Raw genomic sequence first — 23,100 nt, 5'->3', positions numbered from 1 at the left:
AATCCTGGCTGAAGGCGGAATACACTCAAAATAACAAACCCCCAAATCCAGTCAAACCAGTGATTTCTATCGGCCCCTCAATGGCCCGCTGACTCATGAAATCTGCTTGCCTGAACAAATGCTGGCCACCTCCAAGCTGATGTTGTTCTTCAGAGATCTGAGAGTTTAATTTTGTGTGTAACTTTAATTTTGTGATTTTTATCCCCCTGGTGAGCTCGTAGAAAAGACATTTAATTGCCGGAAACTACTGCTGCATGCTGTATTGTTGTGCATTTGATAAATAAACTTTGATTTGATTTTGATTTGAGTCTTCACAACGATATGACATACTATATGGAGACTTTTGTACTCTATTTGAACTCACTGCACTCACTTCCAAAATGTCCACCTAGAAAAGTAAGTAAAAACCTGGAAGGTAATAATCCCCATCTATGAATGAATAGGTAACAAGATAACAGAAATTCCACAGATGTAGAATTTGCCTAGATTAAAGGCAATAAGTCTTTTGAACTCTCCATGGGCGTGAAAAACTGTCCAAAATGGGCTTTGTAACAACCTCCCGGAATTGAACTGAAAGGTGTAGGCAAACAATATCTGGTTACAACAAATACACAAAAGTGTTCAAAGTTTAAAAGATCAGGAGCTAATAGCTGCATACCCACCCAATCACAACCTAGATTATCCCAAAAAAACTTTCTAATTGGTCTTAAATTTCCAGACTTGAAACTCTTTTTTTAACACCGAAGACCAGCGGCCCTAAGAGATAGAATAGAATAGATAGAACAGGTAAGAAATAAATCAAACTAATCTGTCCAAGGACTTGAGTCTTAACTCTAATGACAAGAGTGTTTCATTTCAGACTGTTTTGAAAAGTCTATAGTTGTCCTTTAATCTTATTTGAAGACTAGGGTAACAGAAATCAAAACCTAAAGACAGAGCACAGCTGACTACTGGAGCTTGTCATTCTCTTTGCCAGCAGGGATTTCTCTTTTTTTTTTCAAGTATCCAAATGTACAGTGCCTTCAGAAAGTATTCAGAGCCCTCCACTTTTTCCACACTTTGTTGTGCTGTAGACTTATTTCAAAATGAATTGAATTGATTATTTTTGCCCTCAATCAACACCAATACCCCATAATGGCAAAGTGAAAAAGTTTTTTAGAATTTTAGAAATTAAAATAAAAAACTGAAATCTTCCATTAACAAAAGTATTCAGACCCTTTAACACTCCAAATTGAGCTCCGATAGATCCTATTTCTTTTGATCATCTTTGAGATGTTTCTAGAGCTTGATTGTTATCGACCTGTGGTAAATTTACTTGATTGGACTTGATTTAGAATGGCACACACCGGTCTTTATAAGGTCACACAGTTCACAGTGCATGGCAGACTAAACACCAAGCCATGAAGTCCAAAGAACTCTCTGTAGACCTCCAACATAGGATTGTTTCAATCTGTCAATCTGGATATGGGGGTTAAAAAAAATTGGCAACTCATTGAACATTCCCAGGAGCACAGTGGCCTCCATCATTGTCAAATGGAAGAAGTCAAATGGGTATTTGGGCAAGAAGGGCCTTGGTCAGGGAAGTGACCAAGAACCCAATTGCCTCACTAATAGAGAGTCAGAATTCTAGTGTAAAGATGGGAGAACCTGCCAGAAGGACCATCATCTCTGCAGCACTCCATCAATCAGGTCTCTTTGGTAGAGTGGCTAGATGGAAGCCACTCACGTAAAAGGCATATGACAACCCACATGGTGCTTGCCAAATGGCACTTAAAGGACTCTGAGAGCATGGGGAAAAAGATTCTCTGGTCCGATGAGACAAAAATTGAACTCCAGTCTGACAAAAACCAGGTACTGTTTATCACCTGGCTAATACCATCCCTACGGTGAAGCATGGTAGTGGCAGCATCATAATGTGGGGATACTTCTCAGTGGCAGGGACTGGGAAACTGGTCAGGATTGAAGGAAAGATGACCAGAGCCAAATACAGAGAGGTCCTTGAAGAAAACCTGCTCAAGAGTGCACACAAACTTGGACTAGGGCGAAGATTACCTTTCAGCATGACAACGATCTGAAGCACACAGCCAAGACAACACTGGAGTCTGGCGCAACAAGTCTCTGAATGTCCTTGAGTGGCCCAGCCAAAGCCCAGACTTGAACCCCATAGAAAATCTGTGGAGAAACCTGAATATTGCAGCTCACTAACACTCCCCAGCCAATCTGATAGAGTTTGAGAGAATCTGCAGGGAAGAATGAGAGAAACTGCCCAAATCCAGGTGTGCAAAGCTGGTAGACATATACTCAAAATGACTCACAGCTGTAAGCACTGCTAAAGGTGGTCCTACAAAGTACTGAACAAAGGGTCTGAATACTTATGTAAATGGGAGATTTCAGTTTTTAATTTTTGATAAATTTGCAAAAATTCCTATTATGTGTTTTCACATTGTCATTATAGAGGGTATTGTGTGTCGACTGATGGTAAAAAAGAATCAATTCATCCATTTTGAAATAAGTTTACCACAACAAAGTTTGGAAAAAGTGGAGGGGTCTGAATACTTTCTGAAGGCACTGTATAAATCTCAATTTGAGTTTTGATTCCTCCTTTAACACACCACGGACAACTTTCAACAAATTAACATCTCTATTCCCCCAGAACCATCGGTGCCGCACATGCATAGTAGAGGGAGGAGTCGTGCTTTACACTTCTCCCCGATTCACCAAACAAGAATGACTATAAATGAAATACAGTACATTTAATGGTAAACATTCTCACTTGTTTCAGATAAAATGTGTTAGATATTGTTCCAGATGGGTTAAGAACATTAGACCTGTAAGGTCTGAATTTATGGAGATATAGAATAACTAAGACTTGAATTAAGGTTGTTTGTCTCCCTCTCTGTAATCACAAAGGTACTTCTTTACTTAAGATCCCTGCAAAGAATATTTGTAAAAGGGATAAAAATAGGGAGACAGGGAGAGAAGCTGGGAATCAGACCGCAGGGTCAGCCATTTATGCAGAGATCCTGGAGCAGCTAAGGCTAAGGGCCTTGCTAAGGGTCCCAATGGAGTAGGATTCCTCTGCAGCCTGTGGGATACAAACTGGCAACCTTCCAGCCACAGGCGCAGATCCTTAGCCACAGAGCCCCTTCTTGTTGTTGATGTTGCCTTTTCAGTGGCTAAGTGCATTTGGTAGATATTTATTTTAAAGATTTTTTCATTCTTGGTTTGCAGCTTGAAGACATCTTGTGATCTCATCTGTCCCTGCATAAAAGTAGTGACACATTGTGTTCATTCATGTTCAGCAGGCTCGACTCAAAACGGGCGAGTTAACTCAAAACTTTGGAATACTGCTGTTTATTCAAATCTTTGTACTACTAATTACATTTCATCTCGTCTGTCCCAGAACAAAAATTACAGTGCAAGGAGCATAACCCGTTATATTCAAAGTAAACCAAATAAGGTAAATGTGGCAATAGCACAAAGCTTTGTACTATTATACGATTAAATATTCCATGTGTTGAAATAAAAAAATAAAGTTGAAATAAAAGCCTTATGTGAAAGCTTCATATCTAGAATACAAAGAGTAGCCTGAGTTTTAAATGGCAACTACTCTCCATTTTGATAGGATGGAACAAACATCACCATTCTGCAGGGAACTGGGGGCAATTCTCTTCAGCGGAGTCCGCTTCAATGCAGCCCTCAGAGAAGGGTGCAATAAGGGCACATTGGGGGTGCTCGTGGGCACCCTTGTGACACACATTTAGAAATGGGACCCTAAGACCTTGCAAACTTGAGTGAGAACATGCATATGAAAGGTGCAAGACATATGCTTAATAGGATATGGCCAGGGTGTCGGCATCGATAACATGGATAATAATAATAATAATAATAATAATAATAATAATAATTGCTTATACTTATATAGCACTTTTCTGGACACTCCACTCAAAGCGCTTTACAGGTAATGGGGACTCCCCTCCACCACCACCAATGTGCAGCATTCAACTGGATGATGCGACAGCAGCCATAGTGAGCCAGAACGCTCACCACACATCAGCTATAAGGTGGGGAGGAGAGCAGAGTAATGAAGCCAATTCATAGATGGGGATTATTAGGAGGCCATGATTGGTAAGGGCCAATGGGAAATTTAGCCAGGATGCCGGGGTTACAACCCTACTCTTTTCGAGAAATGCCCTGGGATTTTTAATGACCACATTCTCAAAAGAGGTCATTAAAGGGGTTAAGGAAATGTAAGATCTCTGCATTCTTTGAAATATATTTGAGTCACTACAGACTTATTTAATTAGTGTTTTTTCTTACAGGTTTATCAAGAGGCTGTCCAATTGTCAATGTTAGAACAATCACAGTTTCCAACATGTCATTTTATGTCTAGTTTTCCTCACATAAAAATACAAAACTTTGCATAGAGGTTCCCCAAGTGATCCTCCCCCCCCCCGAATAACTGTCCTGGACAGTGGAACTCATCCTTATTTATGGAATATACACAGATTTCAACATCTGCTTGTGAAAGTTCAATAATCCTGCAGATGTTCATTGCTCAGAAATCTGGTGCCTCCCAAACACCAACAGATCAAAACTTTTCACCAGATCACAACCTATTTAACTCAATAAAGACAAATAGAGCTATCCATCACTAATTGTGAAAAAGCTCCTCAGTAAGAACCAGTAGAATTCACTCTTAAACTTAAATTAAAATTCTTAAATTAACGAACCTTTAATCTGCAACAAAGGTGCAGTTGTTGTTCTTAATATTATCTTAATATGTTTTTAAATTAATATTTTTATATAAATATTAATATTAAAAGAGAAAATGTCTTCCTTTTCCATTAATTCAAATTCATGTTCTTTGAAGTGACCAAGAAATAAAACAGTGAAGAAGGTGATCCTAGGTGAATCTCTAGCCAAAAGGAAAACAGTCAAGTTACCTTATACCTCCTACACAATGCTGGGAATATCTGTCTCCACTGACTGGATAAACGATACCTCTGTAAACCTGGGTCCTTGTTCAACACACTGAGTAACCTGAAAGTTGCTGCTGTGTACTCACATTTGAAAAGCTGCACTAAAACCAACATACCTGAGACTTAAAATTTACACACAAGCATTACAAAATACAAAAATATATATATGCAGGTAGATTCGGCACACAGAAATTTCAAATTCGTGGAACTAATTTAAGATTACAGGCTGCTGTATGTGAATGCCTGAATTTAAAATGAAAATCTAGTAGCAAAGGAAAAAAAAAACCTTTGATATGTATCAAATGTACTCAACCCAAATTCAAATTCAATAACAATAAGATAAAAATGAACATTTAAAGGGGAATTGCAATGGTATTTCAGGGTTAGCAACAATCAGCGTTTACATCACGTCAACTTGTGGGAACTTGAATGTGAGTTTGAACCAACACAGTGACTTACAGTACTTTTACTAAGTTCACAATTCTGTGCTTTATTTGAAATTTGTAAAAAAGTTCTTTAACGTCAATGAGTTTATCTTGTTACTGAGATTTAATAACCAAAATCTGAGAAATTGGGATAGCAGTTCCTATTTCAATGAGAAAACGATGCCACAAATACATTGCAAAAACAAATAAGTTTTACAGTTAAAATGAAACAAAACATTTTTAAGACACTGCTGTAGTGCAGCACACTAGGATGAAAAAACCGACATGCAAGGACATTACATAAAAACGAAAAAATATTACAAAAGTACAAAATTACTCACATTTGAAAAGCAATACAATTGCCATGGAGCAAAAATAGAACCTGTTACTCAGTCCAGTTTCTCTCTTCCTGGGGTATTGGCCATTGGTTGTTCATCTTCAACTAGGCTCCCTTATCTGTGTCTAAGGAAAGGCCAAATTATCGCAGCTGGTTTTGGTCTGTCCAGCACGACAGCAGGCCCAGCCTTCTTCACTGTGTCCACTGCGTCCCGTCTGTACTGCAACATGAACACGAAGATTAGTCCAGATTACTGCTGTTGAATCTTACTGCTGGGGTTCAAAGAAATGTCAGTGAGGCCAATGTCATCTAGAGCAAACAGATTCAGTCTCCCATCAGCTTTTCTGCTGCTGTGAGGGCAGGGTCCTGAAGTTGTTACCTGCCAGTTGATGCATGGAGAAGCTGAAAGACCCTCCATGCTGTCCGTGTCACTGATGCAGATGGAAAAGGTGGAACCTGGGATACTATTTTATTGGTTCTGAGGGGCCAGGAAGCTCTGTCACTGCTGTTACAAAGTGGGACAGACAGGTTATCAGTGCTGCAGGCAGATGCAAGTTATTGTGGAGGCACATTACCAGCATTTTGCAATATAGATTCTCTATCTTCTCTGTCACAGAATCTTCAAACTGCAGATTTCACTGCTGTTGCAACTCTTTTGGAGCTTTGCAGCTCACCCTGTCCTCTGGTGTAGCCAGGGTGTCATAGAGTGTGCAGTCTGGCAAAGACACAGACCACTCACATTCTTCTTCTGAGTCCATATCTCTTGTCTAACCTGTTGGCACTGGGACTCCGCAGCTCAGGCAACTGACGCAAACAAAGCTAGGCTTACTGGCTTTAAGAAGGCTGCTTCTTTCGTCTGTTGATGCCTGTTGGGTTTCCTGTCTATTGTAGCTTGTCAATATCAGGCGCTTCGGAGAAGGAGGATTAAGGTGAGAAAGGCAAAGATTCACTCGCAAGTATCATCATTCCTTTGGTGGTAGAGGGATGTTGCTGTAGACCTCTGAATGGCGGCCTCAGGTCACTGTTTGTAGTCTGTGGAGCACTAGAGGATTTACTGAGGACTGCGCTCGCTGCCCCTGAATTTTGAACAACAGCAGGGACCAGGAATTGAGTATTTACAGTGTTAATCCCAGGTAAAACAGTTGATTCCTGTTTAACAAGCTTCTCACACTTCCCTGCTTCTGCTCTGCCTAGCGGGTTAGCTCTAGGCTCACACACTTTTACCTCTTTCACTGTAACATCCACGTTTTCTGACCTTATTGAATTTACTGCTCTATTAGTCTGATTAGCAAATCAATTATCAATGTCATTCCTTAGCTATTGATGAGTGTTTTTCATTTCATTAAGTATCTTTAGTAAACATTATCTTTTAAAAACTGGAAAAGAATAGTCATATCATTTTGTGGTATGTCATTGAAAAGTTAAAAAAAAATCCTTTGTAAATGAATTACCCTTTGCACAAAAACTGCTTGAACCAGAGAATCATGTTCTGACATTTACTCATACAAATAGAGTTTCAAAAAATGAAAAATATTTCGGAAAATAGACCAAGCAGTTAATCAAGTAAAATAATCATAACTCCTAAATTGTCAAAGATATTCCAAGAATATACCCAAGCAATCAATATAAATAGAGGCACGTGAGTTCTTTGTTCTCTGACACAGGGTTGGTGAAAGCAAAATAAATAATCCACATTAGGTTAGACAAATTTATATTTATATTGGCAATAACACACACACACACACACAACAACTCAACATAAAACACTTCAGTTACTCTATTTACAAACAAGGCATCTCATAGGCCTACATTCTGACCAACATGAAAAACTTAGACAGCAACCAAGTATTTAAAAACCCTATAACACCGACACAGGCCAACAAGAGACCTATATATAATGTGAAATTAAATTTCCCTATAGATCCAGATGCTACAAAGTGAATGGGATTCTACCCCTGTTAAAAATGCAGCCACAAACGAAGAGACCCTTTTTAACATAGGGATTCTTTATATAGGAAATATAAGAAATTCCCAAAAACAAAAAAGTGGCTCTCCTTACGAGGTTCAGATACCTAACTAGAATCTGTTTCTTAACATTGATCTGACAAGGATCCATTTTCTCTATTGTCACCCTTTTTTCTCTTCTGTATTCTTTTTTCTTTTTATCCTGTTTTCTTGGACTGTTGATGACTCTTAATGATATATAAAGAACTTTAATTAACCAAAGTAAACCAGACAATTAATTTGATCAATGTCTCAGACACGTTACAGCTCAGCAAAAATCTCTTCCTACTTCCTGCTTTGAAGCTCCTAAGAATTGCAAATATTGACACAAGCCAGGTTTTGAACCAATGCAGATTCTTACGACTCAATAGAAACAGAAAACATACATGCTTTACCAGGAAAAATTAAGCTGCTACTTTTTTTTTACTGTGAACTCTCCCTACATTGAAGTTGAATAGTTTATCTCCTGGACAGATATAATGGTATCTTTCACTCAGATATTACAGCAGAAAACTCCTCTCCGACTTGACTTTGTTGGGATTTTTAAGGTACCTGTGTCTTTATATCTCTTCCCACACTGATAACAACTGAAGGTCTTTCTCCAGTGTGAATGCGCTGGTGCTTTCTCAAGTTGCTCAAGTCCCCAAAACACTTCCCACACTGACTACAGATAAACGGTCTCTCTCCTGTGTGGATGCGTTGGTGTCTCTTTAAATCCTTTGTCGTACTAAATCTTTTCCCACACTGACTGCAGCTGAATGGTTTCTCTCCGGTGTGAATGTGCTGGTGTGTTTTTAAGGTGCTTAAGTGTTTAAAACTCTTCTCACACTGACTGCAACTGAACCTCTCTCCAGTATGTATGCGCTGGTGTGTTTTTAAATCACCTGACCGAGTAAAACTTTTCCCACACTGACCGCAGCTAAATGGTTTCTCTTTTGCATGAATGAGACTGTGGGTTTTTAAGGTACCTGCCAAACTAAAACTTTTCCCACACTGACTACAGCTGAATGGTTTCTCTCCTGTGTGATGGCGTTGGTGCCTTTTTAAGCTGCTTGAGTTAATAAAACCCTTCCCACACTGACTACAACTGAATGGTCGCTCACCAGTGTGAATGCTCTGGTGCTTTTTCAAATTGCCCAAGTCACTAAAACTCTTCCCACAGTTACTACAGATGCATGGTCTTTCTCCTGTGTGAATGCGCTGATGTCTTTTTAAGTCCTTTGGAGTACTAAATCTCTTCCCACACTGACTGCAGCTGAATGGTTTCTCACCTGTATGAATGCGCTGGTGTATTTTTAAGTCACTTGGCCAACTAAAACTCTTCCCGCACTGACTGCAACTGTATCTCTCTCCGGTGTGTGTGCGCTGGTGTGTTTTTAAGTCACTTGATCGTGTAAAACTCTTCCCACACTGACTGCAGCTGAATGGTTTCTCTCCTGTGTGAACAAGATTGTGGGTTTTTAAGTGTCCTAAACGACTAAAACTTTTCCCACACTGACTACAGAGGTATGGTTTCTCTCCTGTGTGAAGGCGTTGGTGGCTTGTTAAGTTACATAAATGACTAAATGATTTCCCACACTGATTACAACTGAAAGGTCTTTCTCCTGTATGAACACGCTGATGCTGTTTCAGGTTGCCCAAGTCACTAAAACTCTTCCCACACTGACTACAGCTGAATGGTTTCTCTCCTGTGTGAAGGCGCTGGTGGGTTTTTAAGGTGCTTAAGTGTTTAAAACTCTTCCCACACTCACTACAGCTGAATGGTCTCTCTCCTGTGTGAAGACGCTGGTGACTTTTTAACTGGCTCGATGTACTAAAGCTCTTTTCACACTGAGTGCAGCCGAAAGGTTTCGGGGGGCATCGGTGGGGTTTTGAGGTGCTGGATTGACAAAAACGTTGCTGTTGTCTGTGTTGTAATGACAGTTTGTCCATACTATCTGAGCAAGGCGCTGGTCTGATCGGCTGGCTTTGCTGTGGCTTCTCGCTGTGCAAATGCTCCAAATGATCTTGCTTTGTGCCCTGAAACTGAGCTGTGTTCTCTTCATTATTCACTTCAGTGTCCTGCTTAGCAGTGTCAATCAGGTGGGGCTCCTTCTCTAGCTTTATAGGATTTATAACACCCAGTTCATTCAGTTCCTCCTCTTTGTAACAATGAACAGACATAGAATCCAGTTCAATACAACTTTCAGCAACATTCTTAGTATCAAGATTATTAAGCTTGTCTGTAAAGTTGCCAGGTAACATGACCCCATGTCTCTCACTTTCAGGCTCTGGCTTCATCATCTGTACAGAATCCACATCCTCGACACTCTGTCTGCTCTCTGTGTGCTTCTCACCGAGTTTGTTTTTCTCTTCTGCAGGAGTGAGCTCTGTTTCCTGCATCCGATTGGAGCCCAACTCCTTGTCGCTATGCCGCTGTTCAGGAGGAGTCCTTTCGACAGTGGCCTCTGAACCTGCAAACACAAGACACATGAAAAAAACCTTTAACGTGATTTGAGTAGAGATCAAAAGCAAATATTCTGTACAAGAAAATCTATCTATACTGAGACAGATATAGCCAGATCTATTCCACCCTTCAATGATTCACAAGACTTTCAAAATAGTGGATGATGAGCAGGTTTTAAAAGTCAATCAAGCACAGAAATGGCATCCAAAGTCATCAACTGTATTTCCACTGCAATGTTCCATGTCAGCAGCATGGTGAATAAAAAATAAGACAATATAAGATTTAGAGATTGCAATATGAGGCAAGTACTATACTGCACTCTAGTGATTCTCTTATCCCTCTGTAAGTGTGAAGGAAACCAGGTCAGAACAGGAAGCTGTTTTAAATGGACGGGATCAACACAGTACATTTACTGCAATATCTTTTCTGTTCATGTGTAAATTAGCATAGCTTACTATTCACAATTGGAGTAACAACAGCTAAAGTTCTTGTTATTCAAGATACATACAGACATTCAAGTTTTGCCTTGCAAATAACTTCAAAAACCACATGTAGAAAGTGCAATAACATGTAAACTAAGTAGTATGATGCCACCAGGGGCTGGATCCCTGGAGAATGGTGCCTTTCTCTGAAGTGCTGCACCTTTGATATGCCTTTATTTGGAAAGCTGACAGGAGCCTCTGCCTACAGAGTGTGAAGCAGAGTGAGGAAGAGCTGTGTGTTCCTCACTAACAGAGACGTGTCTGGGAGAGATGAGATGAGAGGACAGAGGGCAGGGGCAAATTCGTGGAGAGAGAGAGAGAGAGAGAGAGACAGAGTGCAAAAGGCAGATGTGTGGGGCTGGGAGGTACATCAGGTGTAGCTAAAGCACAAGCACATGAAAGGCAGATGTGAGGGAAGATGCTGACCGCTGCATCCTGAGAGGAGGCTGTACAGGCAGGGACTCCAGCTGAGACAGAAGGCACTGTCTGTGGGAGAAGTGCTGGGAGACTGCCTGATGCACTACAAGGGAAGTAAATTCTGAGCAACCAGGACTGTGAACAGTTATCAGGAGTCTATGAAAGAAGCCAAACTCTGAATGAAAAGACTTTACTCATACAGTTTGAATTTAATCACCACTTACAACCCAGTACTGATTTGCTTGTGTGAAGGCCAATATGCAGCTACCCGTCTGGCTTAATAGAGACACAAAGACATGATTGCTTTTGAGAGTTCTTTGTGCTCCTCGCTAAATTCACTTACAGAAAAAAACGTCCTTCTTCATATTAAACTATGAACATATACAAAAGAACACTATATTTCTAATTTATAGTTTAATAATCAATGGTGGAAGGGGTGAAGAGAACGATCAACAAGCACCTCCGAACGTGGCAGGGAATCCCTCCAAGCGTCACATCAGTGAGGCTCTACATAAGATCAGGAAAGCTGCAACTCCCCCTATCTTCAATTGTGGAAGCATTCAAGGTGGAGATGTCCTTCAGAATCTACAGAGACGGCCTGGTCAGAAGAGCAGGAATTAGTACCAGATCAGGAAAGAAGTGGACTGCTGCAGACTGCAAATGATCTTAAAGTATGCTGGGCAAACAATTTATTTTTAAATTTTAAAAAATAAATTGAAATAAAATACAATGACGTGTTCCTGCCTAACTTAAACACTGCATGACTTTAAAAGCTATAAAAACGGGTTTTGATAGCTAAAAAACACTTATTAGTGAAAAATGGGTGATTTTTCTTCCTCGTGTTCAGCTTAGAATCTTTGTGTACACTATTCTTTTACATTTTAAATAAACATTTAAAATACTTGAATTTCATAAACTATAAACACATCTCTTACAGAAAAAAACACATTCTTTTCTTTTCCTGTGGTGTCAAGCAGATCAGCAGGCCTTTTTTTCCCCCCTATCAGAGGCTGGGAAAATAGTGCACCGCCCACTGCGCTCTGTCAGAGAAGGAGGTGGCACCGAGAGAGGTGGAAGGCACTGAGCTCAGCCATACACAATGAATAAGGCAGTGCGAATGGCACCAATTACATCTGCATTTATAACTTAGTGTTTAAACAACGTAAATAATTTTCTTTGAATTTTAAGTCCCTTAATTATCATTAAGCACAGCTTTCCCACCACTTAGATTTATTTTTGATACCATTGTTAGACAAAGCAGTAACTTATTGTGCTTCCTAATGACATTACATGTGGAAAGATTATAGATTTTAATCATCTTTAATTTTTTATACATGTTAGAAAAGTTAATCTATACAAACACCACAAAACTATTCTCAATTATATTTCTGAATGTTATGTCATACTTAGTTCAGTGTTTAAATAAGAATTTAAATAAGAAATAACAGTTAATAGTAAATAAGAAATAATCCAAATAAGAAAGTTAGGTGTTAAACTATTAGTAAACATTTATAATTATTAGTAATTATAATAAAGAAAAAAAATGTGTTAAATATAATTCAAAATATTTTGCTAACAATTAATAATGTTGCAAAGGAACAAATAATATGTTTATTCCATGCTGAAAAAAAGAAGAAAGAGAACACAACGTTTCGGCCGTGGAGCCTTCTTCAGGTGTGAGAGAGACAGGGCAGTAGGCAAAGGTAAAGTAGCGGGAGAACAAAGGTTGGGAGGGAGGAGGAGTGAGAGGCGGGAGCAGGGGACAGAAAGAGAGGCCAATCAAGAGGTGTGAATTCAGAATGGGTGCAGAGAGGTGTGAAATGAAACTTCCAATGAATGGAGAAAATTTAAAAGAACAGTAGTCTGTCGTTAAGGGAAGGGAGAATGTGTGATCCTAGCTGCAGAATAATTTTAGTTTCGATGGTCTTTCTGATGTATGAGTTCGGAAAACCGTCTTTAAGAACACAGATGGAGAGATTAGAGTGGTCGTTGCCGTCAGAGGTGAAATGAGAAACAATGGGCTTGGAGAGATCTTTAATCTTCACAGCCCTGACGTGTTCTCTGAAGCGGTCTCCGAGTCTCCTTCCTGTTTCTCCAATGTAGATGGCTGGGCATTTACTGCAAGAGATACAGTAAATAAGGTTGCTGGAGGTACAAGATGCTGTCTGGGTGATCCGGAATTGTCCTGAGGGGCCTCGAATGAGTGTGGTGGTGGCTGTGAACTTGCAAGTGATACAGCGAGCTCTGTTGCAAGGAAAGGTGCCTGGTGTGGATGGTTGTTGAGGGCGGTCAAGGGAGCTGTGAACAAGGAGGTTACGCAGATTAGGTGGTCGGCGATATGAGATGATAGGGCGATCAGAAAAGAGGGCCCCAATGGAGGGATCATCCTGTAGGATGGAAAAGTTGTGGTTAATGGTCCTGGGGATAGGAAGTGTGTTAGGGTGGTAAGGAAGCACCAAAGGAATGCGGTTGTTACGGCGGGAGTTCCTGATCGGGTTGATGGTCCGGGGGGTGTTTTTGGCTCGGGCAAGGGCCCTGTCAATCACACTGCTGGGGTATCCTCTGTTACAGCTACCTCCTGTACAATTCCGGATCACTCAGACAGCATCTTGTACCTCCAGCAACCTTATTTACTGTATCTCTTGCAGTAAATGCCCAGCCATCTACATTGGAGAAACAGGAAGGAGACTCGGAGATCGCTTCAGAGAACACGTCAGGGCTGTGAAGATTAAAGATCTCTCCAAGCCCATTGTTTCTCATTTCACCTCTGACGGCCACGATCACTCTAAACTCTCCGTCTGTGTTCTCAAAGACGGTTTTCCGAACTCATACATCAGAAAGACCACCGAAACCAAAATTATTCTGCAGCTAGGATCACACATTCTCCCTTCCCTTAACGACAGACTACTGTTCTTTTAAATTTTCTCCATTCATTGGAAGTTTCATTTCACACCTCTCTGCACCCATTCTGACTTCACACCTCTTGATTGGCCTCTCTTTCTGTCCCCTGCTCCCGCCTCTCACTCCTCCTCCCTCCCAACCTTTGTTCTCCCGCTACTTTACCTTTGCCTACTGCCCTGTCTCTCTCACACCTGAAGAAGGCTCCACGGCCGAAACATTGTGGTCTCTTTCTTCTTTTTTTCAGCATGGAATAAACCTATTACTTGTTCCTTTGCAGCCTACGCATGCTGGCGCAGCTACCCACCTGAACTACATTAATCATGTTAACTGCTTATAAAAATCAAATGTATTAACTAAGGAATAGGATGGCACAGTGCTTAGCATGCTTTTTGTATGTTTTTTCACTAATACAACAGTAGCACCAGATGTCTCAGTGGCTTTCAAAATTTAATTATGCATGCAAATCTTTGAACTAGAAAGATAACTAAGCTATCCATCCATTTCTAATGGTGGCGAAGTGGTTAGCGTTGCTATCTTGCAGTCCTGTGTATGTGGAGTTTGCATGTTCTCTCTGGGTTCCATGGGTTTTCTCCAGGTGATATGATTTCCCCTCACAGTCCAAAACATACTTGTAGGTTAATTGGCATATGGGAAAGCTGGTCTGTCTGTCTGTCTGTCTGTCTGTCTGTCTGCCCTGTGATGGACTGGCGCCATGTCCAGGGTATATTCTGCTTTGTGTCCATTGCTTGCTGGGATAGGCTACAGTTCCATTAGAAAATGGATGGAACTAAAGGCACTGTGTAACTATACATAGTGATAGAAACCCACTATGAGATGCATCACTGAGGATAAATTTTATAGTGCCGGCTTAAGGAAACAGCCTTTCCACCTCTCTTGCACATCAGTATCCATAACTAGTTATTTAAACAAAATGCCTCTAAATATAAACATCTTAAGATGCTGACTCTGTGGATCAGCATTAGCTAAATTTTCCCATTCCTTCAATTTATGTGCATCCAGCACACAGTTCAATGTTAGCAATTGCACAAATTTCTAAAATACAATCCTCATTTCGGTATCTATGTAAACATTCAGCTTGTTAACTTCATCATCTTCCTCTGCAGTCTATAACATCTCCTGTCAATCTGTCAAAAGTATGTCTAACCCTATTAGGAAGTGCTCTTGTTAACAGTGTATTCCTCAACTTTCCCCAAATTAGCTTCTTAATACCTACATCTCTAGTCTTCCATCTGCAGTAACTCATTCTTCACTTAAATCCGCAAAAACTGCTTGTGTAAATTTGTTTAAATAACAAATATCATATGTAAATACAGGCCATATAGCTCTATGCATTGTGGAAACATCACACTGCTTTAGTTTCTTTTTAAGGGAACTAGAGAAACTAAGAAAGGCTTTTTTCTAGAATTAATAAATGCACATCCTGTTCACTGGGGTATTTAAATCCACAATGAGCAATCTCCAATATGTTCAGAATTTGGCAGCCAGAATCCTGATCAGGTCGCAAGCAAGCAATCACATTACGCCTGTCTTCAAGTCCTTGCACTGGCTTCCTCTCAGGTTTTGAGCCAACTTCAAAATCCTCATCCTCACTCAGTACCTATCTGGCTTATCTGTCTACTCCCCCCACCTTGCAACCTTTGTTCGTCTGACTCTGGTGTTGCAAAAAACTGACTTGCTTTAACAAAATATATTTACAAATCCTTCCCCCTGGCAATCTAGCTAAATGTCTAACTATTTGAGAAGCCTTCTGTGAAACCATGTTTGCTATTAATTCATATAAGGCTCTCTGACTGAATTGCTCTGTTTTTCATGTGTGCTAATTTTCTGAATCTATCCCATCAAACCTTCGTACTCTTCCTGCCAGAAATGCACCTGATCATTCAAGCCCCTCACTCTGCCAAATCTACTTCAGGTTCACATGTTCTTTTGTAACACACACCTTTCTGTGATTTTTTGTACATCTAAGCTTTTGCAAATGTTCCTGCATCCCTCTTGTGCACTATGTCTGGTCATAGCTTTTTTCTGTTTGCTTATGTCCAAGTAACACCTGCTCCATTTCTAAAACTTTACTCATGTGCATTTTTGAGGTGGAGCGGTGGCTCTGTGGCTAAAGATCTGTGCCCATGGCTAGAAGGCTGCCGGTTCAAATCCCGCAGCCGGCAGTGGAATCCTACTCTGTTGGGCTCCTGAGCAAGGCCCTTAACCCCAACTGCTCCAGGGGTGCTGTACAATGGCAGACCCTGCACTCTGACGAGAGACAGGGCTCTCTCCCTGTCTGTGTGTCTCATGGAGAGCAAGCTGGGGTATGTGAAAAGATAATTCCTAATGCAAAAAATTGTAAAGGGTTAATAAAGTGATGTTGTTGTTAGTATTTTTACATTACTCTGTGAACTGTTTAAACTGTGATTACTCACCCAAATATTATTGCACTTGACACGACTTAATTCACCCTTTCCTGAACGTCTATGACAAGCAGAGATAGTGCTGTCTCTGGTGCGATCTTTTCCAGCTGAAATTTAACCGTTTAAACTAATAAGAAAATACAGATGCAGCCATTCAAAGTAAGCGGTACAGACACGTATCGCAGGTAAGATGACACGCGATACTGCGGTGCGTGATTGGTTGACCGACAGGGGCACTCGTGGTCCGTTGGTCTGTCGTAGAAAGACTTACTGTAAACGTCTTTACTGTGCCCGTTGTAGATATAGAATTTTACCACTGAAGGGAAATCTTAGTAGCTGAGCATAAAAAGAATAGGAGCATACTGTAACGCGTGTGAAGGCCATAAACGATATTAATTTTGGAACGTAAACATACAGTATATAGCTGGTCTTGGTACTTTAAAGAAAAAAATACACACCAGTATTCCATTTCTCCCTAAACATTGTAAGTTTCGAAGTCTTTAACTAACGTGATACCGGAGTCAACAAGCATACTTTTAGAATTTGATTAAAAGGGAATATAATATGGAATCGCGTATCTAAAGAATTTAATAACGGTATGATTATATCCGTGTACTGCGGCAGAGCTATGTAGGGCTGTTTCGCCTGCCTGATCATGCGAGCTGTCTTGTAGCCTACTGGTCTAGGTGCGTGACTACCAACTGGCAGGTTGTGTGTTCGAACCCAGCTGGTGCTGGACTTTTCATTTTTATTTATTTATTTTTTAATCGCGTAACATAAACATATTACCGTATGCAAACTGTACTGTATACAGTATGTATATGTATATTTAATGTCTTAACTGTGCCCGTTTAATTGAATTAAAAAAAAAAATTAACACGAACATTAAGCTGTTTACATCTTCCGCCTGAGAACAGTCACCCGTTGCTACCCAACGCAGAATGGTGATTGGCTGACACCATCTGACACCCCTCTGATTGGAGAAAAAAGACGTGCTGGTTTGCTATACCAGGAAGAGGATTTCTTTCTATTCAAAACGTGTATTTTAAAAGTTTAAGAAGTAAAAACCTTACAGCGTACACAGATTTCTAAACTGATCAGGATCGTTATCTTTGTCTTATGCATAATAATGTTCACCGCTCTGTCCAGCAAATTAATAATAAACTTTATTTTATATAGCTTTTTAAATGAATAAGTAATTAGATTGCTCATAAACCTAATCACTTGCTTTTTCTTTTTATTTAGGCTCAGATTTCAACTATAGATCGTATTATTAATAACCATAATAACAACCAACCAACAAAAACAACCATATAAACATAATACCAACCAAAAACATAGATAACAACCACAATACAAAATCAAATAATCAAACCATTTTACACTCGCAAAGTCCTCCAATTATCATAATCCCGCCCCTTATGCAAAACCAAACCTTCCTCCCATCCCAGCTTATCCTGTTTATCATAAACAAAATCCACCTCAATTTTCAACATAAAGCATTACACAAAATCAATACCTCAACACTCCATACTCAACAACGATAATTCACAAACAGCCAGAACATGTAACTACACATTCCCAAACATACCTACTTTCCATAGCCCCGCCCCTTATGCAAAACCAACACCCCTCCCCTGTTCTCTCTCTCCCCTGGCGGTTGTAATTGTTTTTATTTTCAAATAAATTTTAGCAAAGTCATGTATTTTAAAAATCTTAAGATTTTTCTATTTATGTCTTTATTTAGTGGTTTCATTAGTGACAAAGGCTAAACTTTCTTGGAAAAATGTCTTTTATGTAAACAATGTTTGCTATTAATTCATTCAGGGCTAAAATATGTTCATTGTCTTCTAATGAAAGAAGGGTTCCTTTCACCGTAGTCGGGAGCCTAGCCTTTAACTAGTAAGTACTGTATTTACTGGGTTTTTGAGGGAGGGGGGGGGGGGTGTCTTTCGCTGGAAATCTCGCCTCCTACTTTGAAAATACCCGTGAAACCGGTTCAATTCGTCACAGCCAGCACTCCTGCAGAGAGTTGGGTTGTACAGTACTTGCAGTGTATACAGTACACGCGTTATGCTCTTCGTTAATGTCTGTGAAGTTTTATGTAATCTCTGAGCCTTACTGATTCTTCTGGAAGCACACCAGTATTCCACTTTCTCCCTAAACATTTTTAGGATCAGAGTCTTACATGTGGTTATTTCTCTGTCAATTTCCGCAACTGGCGATCAATTGATCACCCAAGGTTTGCAAATTCTGTTCTGTCCTCCTTATCCTGTTTCTCTTCCTCTGACCCTCTAGAGGACAAAATACAGTTACTTGACAATGCTCTTTTATCTACCCTCGACACCTTTGCTCCTTTAAAAACTCGAACCATCTCCTTCTCTCGCCCTGCCCCCTGGTACAATGACCATCTGCGTTCCATGAAGGCAGCCTCTCGCAAACTTGAGCGTAGGTGGCGTCTTTCCGGCCTCAATGTACATTATCAGGCCTGGAGAGATTACTTATCTGATTATAAGGTTACTATAGAGTCTGCTAGATCCACCTACTTCTCTCACATCATTGAAAATCACCAAAACAATCCCAGACATCTTTTCTCCACCATCAACAGACTGCTCAAGCCAAACTGCCCCACCACATTACCTGCCTCATCACAACTTTGCAACACATTCTTAGATTTCTTTAGTTCTAAGATTGACAACATCCGGCATCACATTCTCTCTACTACGGATATAATTTCCATACCTCCTTCCTCCTCATCCAACTTCTCTGGTTCCCGTCTCTCCAGCTTCTCTCTTCTTGACTCAGCATCCCTAAACAAACTAGTTACGCGCATGAAACCCACCACATCTATTTTAGATCCCATTCCCACCACTTTATTCCAGTCCTGTTTCTCTTCTCTCTGTCCCATTGTCCTCAATATAATACATGAATCCTTGAGCACCGGCATTGTACCAACGGTCCTCAAAACTGCTGCTATTACCCCAGTGCCAAAGAAGCCTAACATGGCTCTCGACAATCTTAACAACTTTCGCCCCATCTCCAACTTACCCTTTCTCTCTAAAATTCTAGAACGCGCTGTCACACTTCAGTTACATAACCACCTCATGACAAACAACCTTTTCGAACCCCTCCAATCTGGCTTCCGTCAACTTCACAGCACAGAAACCGCCCTAGTCAAAGTCACCAACGATCTCCTAATAGCTTCTGATTCTGGTTCTCTTTCCATACTCATCCTTCTTGATCTCAGTGCTGCCTTTGACACTGTTGACCATAACATCTTGCTTTCTCGTCTCGAGACTGTGTTTGGAGTCTCTGACACTGCCCTCAAATGGTTTAAGTCTTACCTCACTGATCGCTGTCACTTTGTCTCTCTCAATGGGTACAGGTCTGAAATTGGTCTTGTCAAGTCTGGTGTCCCTCAGGGCTCAATACTGGGCCCCTTGCTCTTCAGCATTTACATGTTCCCACTTGGTCAGCTTTTAAGATCACATGGCCTCAGCTTTCATTTTTACGCTGACGATACTCAAATATACATCCATACCAAACCCGACACTGATGTGGCTGTCTCTATTCTATCTAATTGCATCTCTGACATAAAAATTTGGATGACTCAAAACTTCCTTCATCTTAACTGTGACAAGACTGAAGTCATGCTTATTGGTACCCCCCACCAACTTCGTAAAGCCAGTCCTGTAACCCTGTCTGTAGATGTCTCTGTACTTGAGCTCCAATCAAAATTGAAAAACCTTGGGGTTATATTCGATTCTGGCTTAACATTCGACCCACATGTACAGCATACTGTCAAAACATCTTTTTTTCACCTTAGAAATATCGCAAGACTACGCCCTATGCTATCATTAACTGTGGCTGAAAAGCTGATCAACATATTTGTATTCTCTCGAATTGACTACTGCAATGCTCTGCTCCCTGGGGTATCTAAATCTACTCTGAACAAGCTGCAGTATGTCCAAAATTCAGCAGCCAGAATCCTGACCAGATGTATTGCAAGTGTTCACATTACTCCTATCCTGGAGTCCTTGCACTGGCTTCCGGTCAAATTCCGCGTAGACTTTAAAATCCTCATGCTCACCTACAAGGCTTTACATGGCTTGGCACCTCAATACCTGTCTGAACTTTTATCGCCCTACTCCCCACCTCGCAACCTCCGCTCTTCAAATTCTGCCCTCCTTACTGTCCCCCAAGCCCGTCTACATTGTATGGGCGACAGGGCCTTCTCCTGCTATGCCCCCAAGCTCTGGAACTCCTTGCCCAAGGATATTAGAGAGTCACCTTCTCTAAACTCCTTCAAATCCAGACTCAAAACCCTCCTTTTCAGAAAAGCCTTTACTTAACTGGTTCCATTCTTCACCCCTCTGCTCTTCTTAATACCATCTTCCACGGTCTCCTCTATTGTTATTGTTGTATTGTTGTAATTATAATTGTGTCCTGTCTTGTGAAATTTTCTTATTTATTGTTGTAGTCTTCTTATTTATTGTTATTGTCATCCTGTAAAGCGCTTTGAGAAGCCACCTTTAAAGGCGCTATATAAAATAAAGTTTATTATTATTATTATTATTATTATTTCGAAAACGTTTGTACGTGCTCCTTCTTACCATGTTACTGTTTACCGTTACTGACCATATTAAGTTTAAGTGCCTGTGGGCACTTTTCCTGTCCGTGGGGGGTGGACCGTCTTTCATTAGAAGGTTAGTCTGTTCTACTCTGAGAATGTAGAGGGGGTGGGAAGTGCCTGCGGTCATTTAATTAGTATTAAAATCTTAGTTATCTTTCTAGTTCACAGGTTTGCATGCATAATTTAATTTTGAAAGCCACTGAGACATCAGGTACTACTGTTGTATTTATGAAAAAGAAACAAAACAAAAAACATACTAACAACTGTGCCATCCTACTCCTTAGTTAATACATTTTATTATTCATAAACAGTTAACATTGTTAGCAAAATATTTTGAATTATATTTAACCCTATTTTTTCTTTAGTTTTGTATTTAACTTATTATATGATAGTCAGACTTAATGTATATTAATGTATATTTGAACAATGAAAATATATTGTTACAAGATTTTACATTAAGCACTTAAAATTAATATGGTTAATAATAGTAAACTGTAACATGCTGTAACAAGATCGGTTAAACTTCGAAGAAAATCCTTTCAGAGAAAATGTTTCAGGTGTGAAGAACAAACCTGTTCCCACACACCCTGCCCCCACTACCATTAGAATATACACAAACATTTTAGCGTTTCATTCTGAGCAGAAGACCCTCACACCTGAAGAGTGCTGGCTGTGATGAATTAAACCAGTTTTACAGGTTTCAATCACAGATTGGGACTCATTAAAGTAACACACAGCGCCACTGGATTTGATAATACTGTACCTAACCAAAATCCGCAATATGGAAACAGAACCTGTGTAATTGTTGATAGATGATGTACTCGTAACATTTTTTCAAGACGAACTACAACATTTAAAAAATGACTTGTATGTACTTGATATCTCTAATCAATCCACGGGTTCCAGCACAAAACGAAACTAAAACGCATACCGTTTAGCGCTTCTTATTAGTTGCTCAAAAGTAATTTGACCGTATGAAATGCATAATATAAACCTAGAAACATATACGTGAGCAGTACTTAAGCACTGTAGTATCGGTGTTAAGACATACCTCTCAAATACTGTTAATCAAGTTAAAAATATCTCAAGACCGATTCTGGTCGTAATGAAACCATGTTTCGTGTATGTTTTCTTTTTCATCTTGAAATAACTCATTTCTAAATACCTTTTTCACTGTTAACATCTTGTAGCAACTTTGCGACAAAATATACACTCTGACAGTTCATCCTGCTACCAACATTAAATAAAACAAATCTTAAGATTTCTATATTTATGTCTTTATTTAGTGGTTTCATTCGAAGCTTACAATGTTTAGGGAGAAATGGAATACTGGTGTGTATTTTTTTCTTGAAAGTACTGAGACCAGCCATATACTGTATGTTTATGTTAAGATTTCCCTTCAGTGGTAAAATTAGATATGAATATTCAATACTTAAACGGGCACAGTTAAAACATTAAATATACATATACATATTGTATACAGTACAGTTTGCATACGGTAATATGTTTATGTTACGCGATTAAAAAATAAATAAATAAAACTGGAAGGTCCAGCACCACCATTATGTTTATATGGTTGTTTTTGTTGGTTGGTTGTTATTATGGTTATTAATAATACGATCTATAGTTGAAATCTGAGCCTAAATAAAAAGAAAAAGCAAGTGATTAGGTTTATGAGCAATCTAATTACTTATTCGTTTAAAACGCTATATAAAATAAAGTTTATTATTAATTTGCTGGACAGAGCGGTGAACATTATTATGCATAAGACAAAGATAACGATCCTGATCAGTTTAGAAATCTGTGTACGCTGTAAGGTTTTTACTTCTTAAACTTTTAAAATACACGTTTTGAATAGAAAGAAATCCTCTTCCTGGTATAGCACGCCAGCACGTCTTTTTTCTCCAATCAGAGGGGTGTCAGATACTGTCAGCCAATCACCATTCTGCGTTGGGTAGCAACGGGTGACTGTTCTCAGGCGGAAGATGTAAACAGCTTAATGTTCGTGTTAAATAATTTTTTTTAATTCAATTAAACGGGCACAGTTAAG

General features: G+C 39.8%; 1 pseudogene; it reads right to left on the bottom strand.

Annotated features, from left to right (window-relative positions):
• Positions 1–8,618: 8,618 nt before the first annotated feature.
• Positions 8,619–23,100, bottom strand: part of LOC102697594 (oocyte zinc finger protein XlCOF22-like) — a 28,778-nt pseudogene continuing 14,296 nt past the window's right edge.

The sequence above is a fragment of the Lepisosteus oculatus genome, chromosome 14 (assembly GCF_040954835.1).
Source record: "Lepisosteus oculatus isolate fLepOcu1 chromosome 14, fLepOcu1.hap2, whole genome shotgun sequence".
Lineage (NCBI taxonomy): Eukaryota > Metazoa > Chordata > Actinopteri > Semionotiformes > Lepisosteidae > Lepisosteus > Lepisosteus oculatus.
This window is presented reverse-complemented; position numbering and strand designations above follow the sequence as displayed.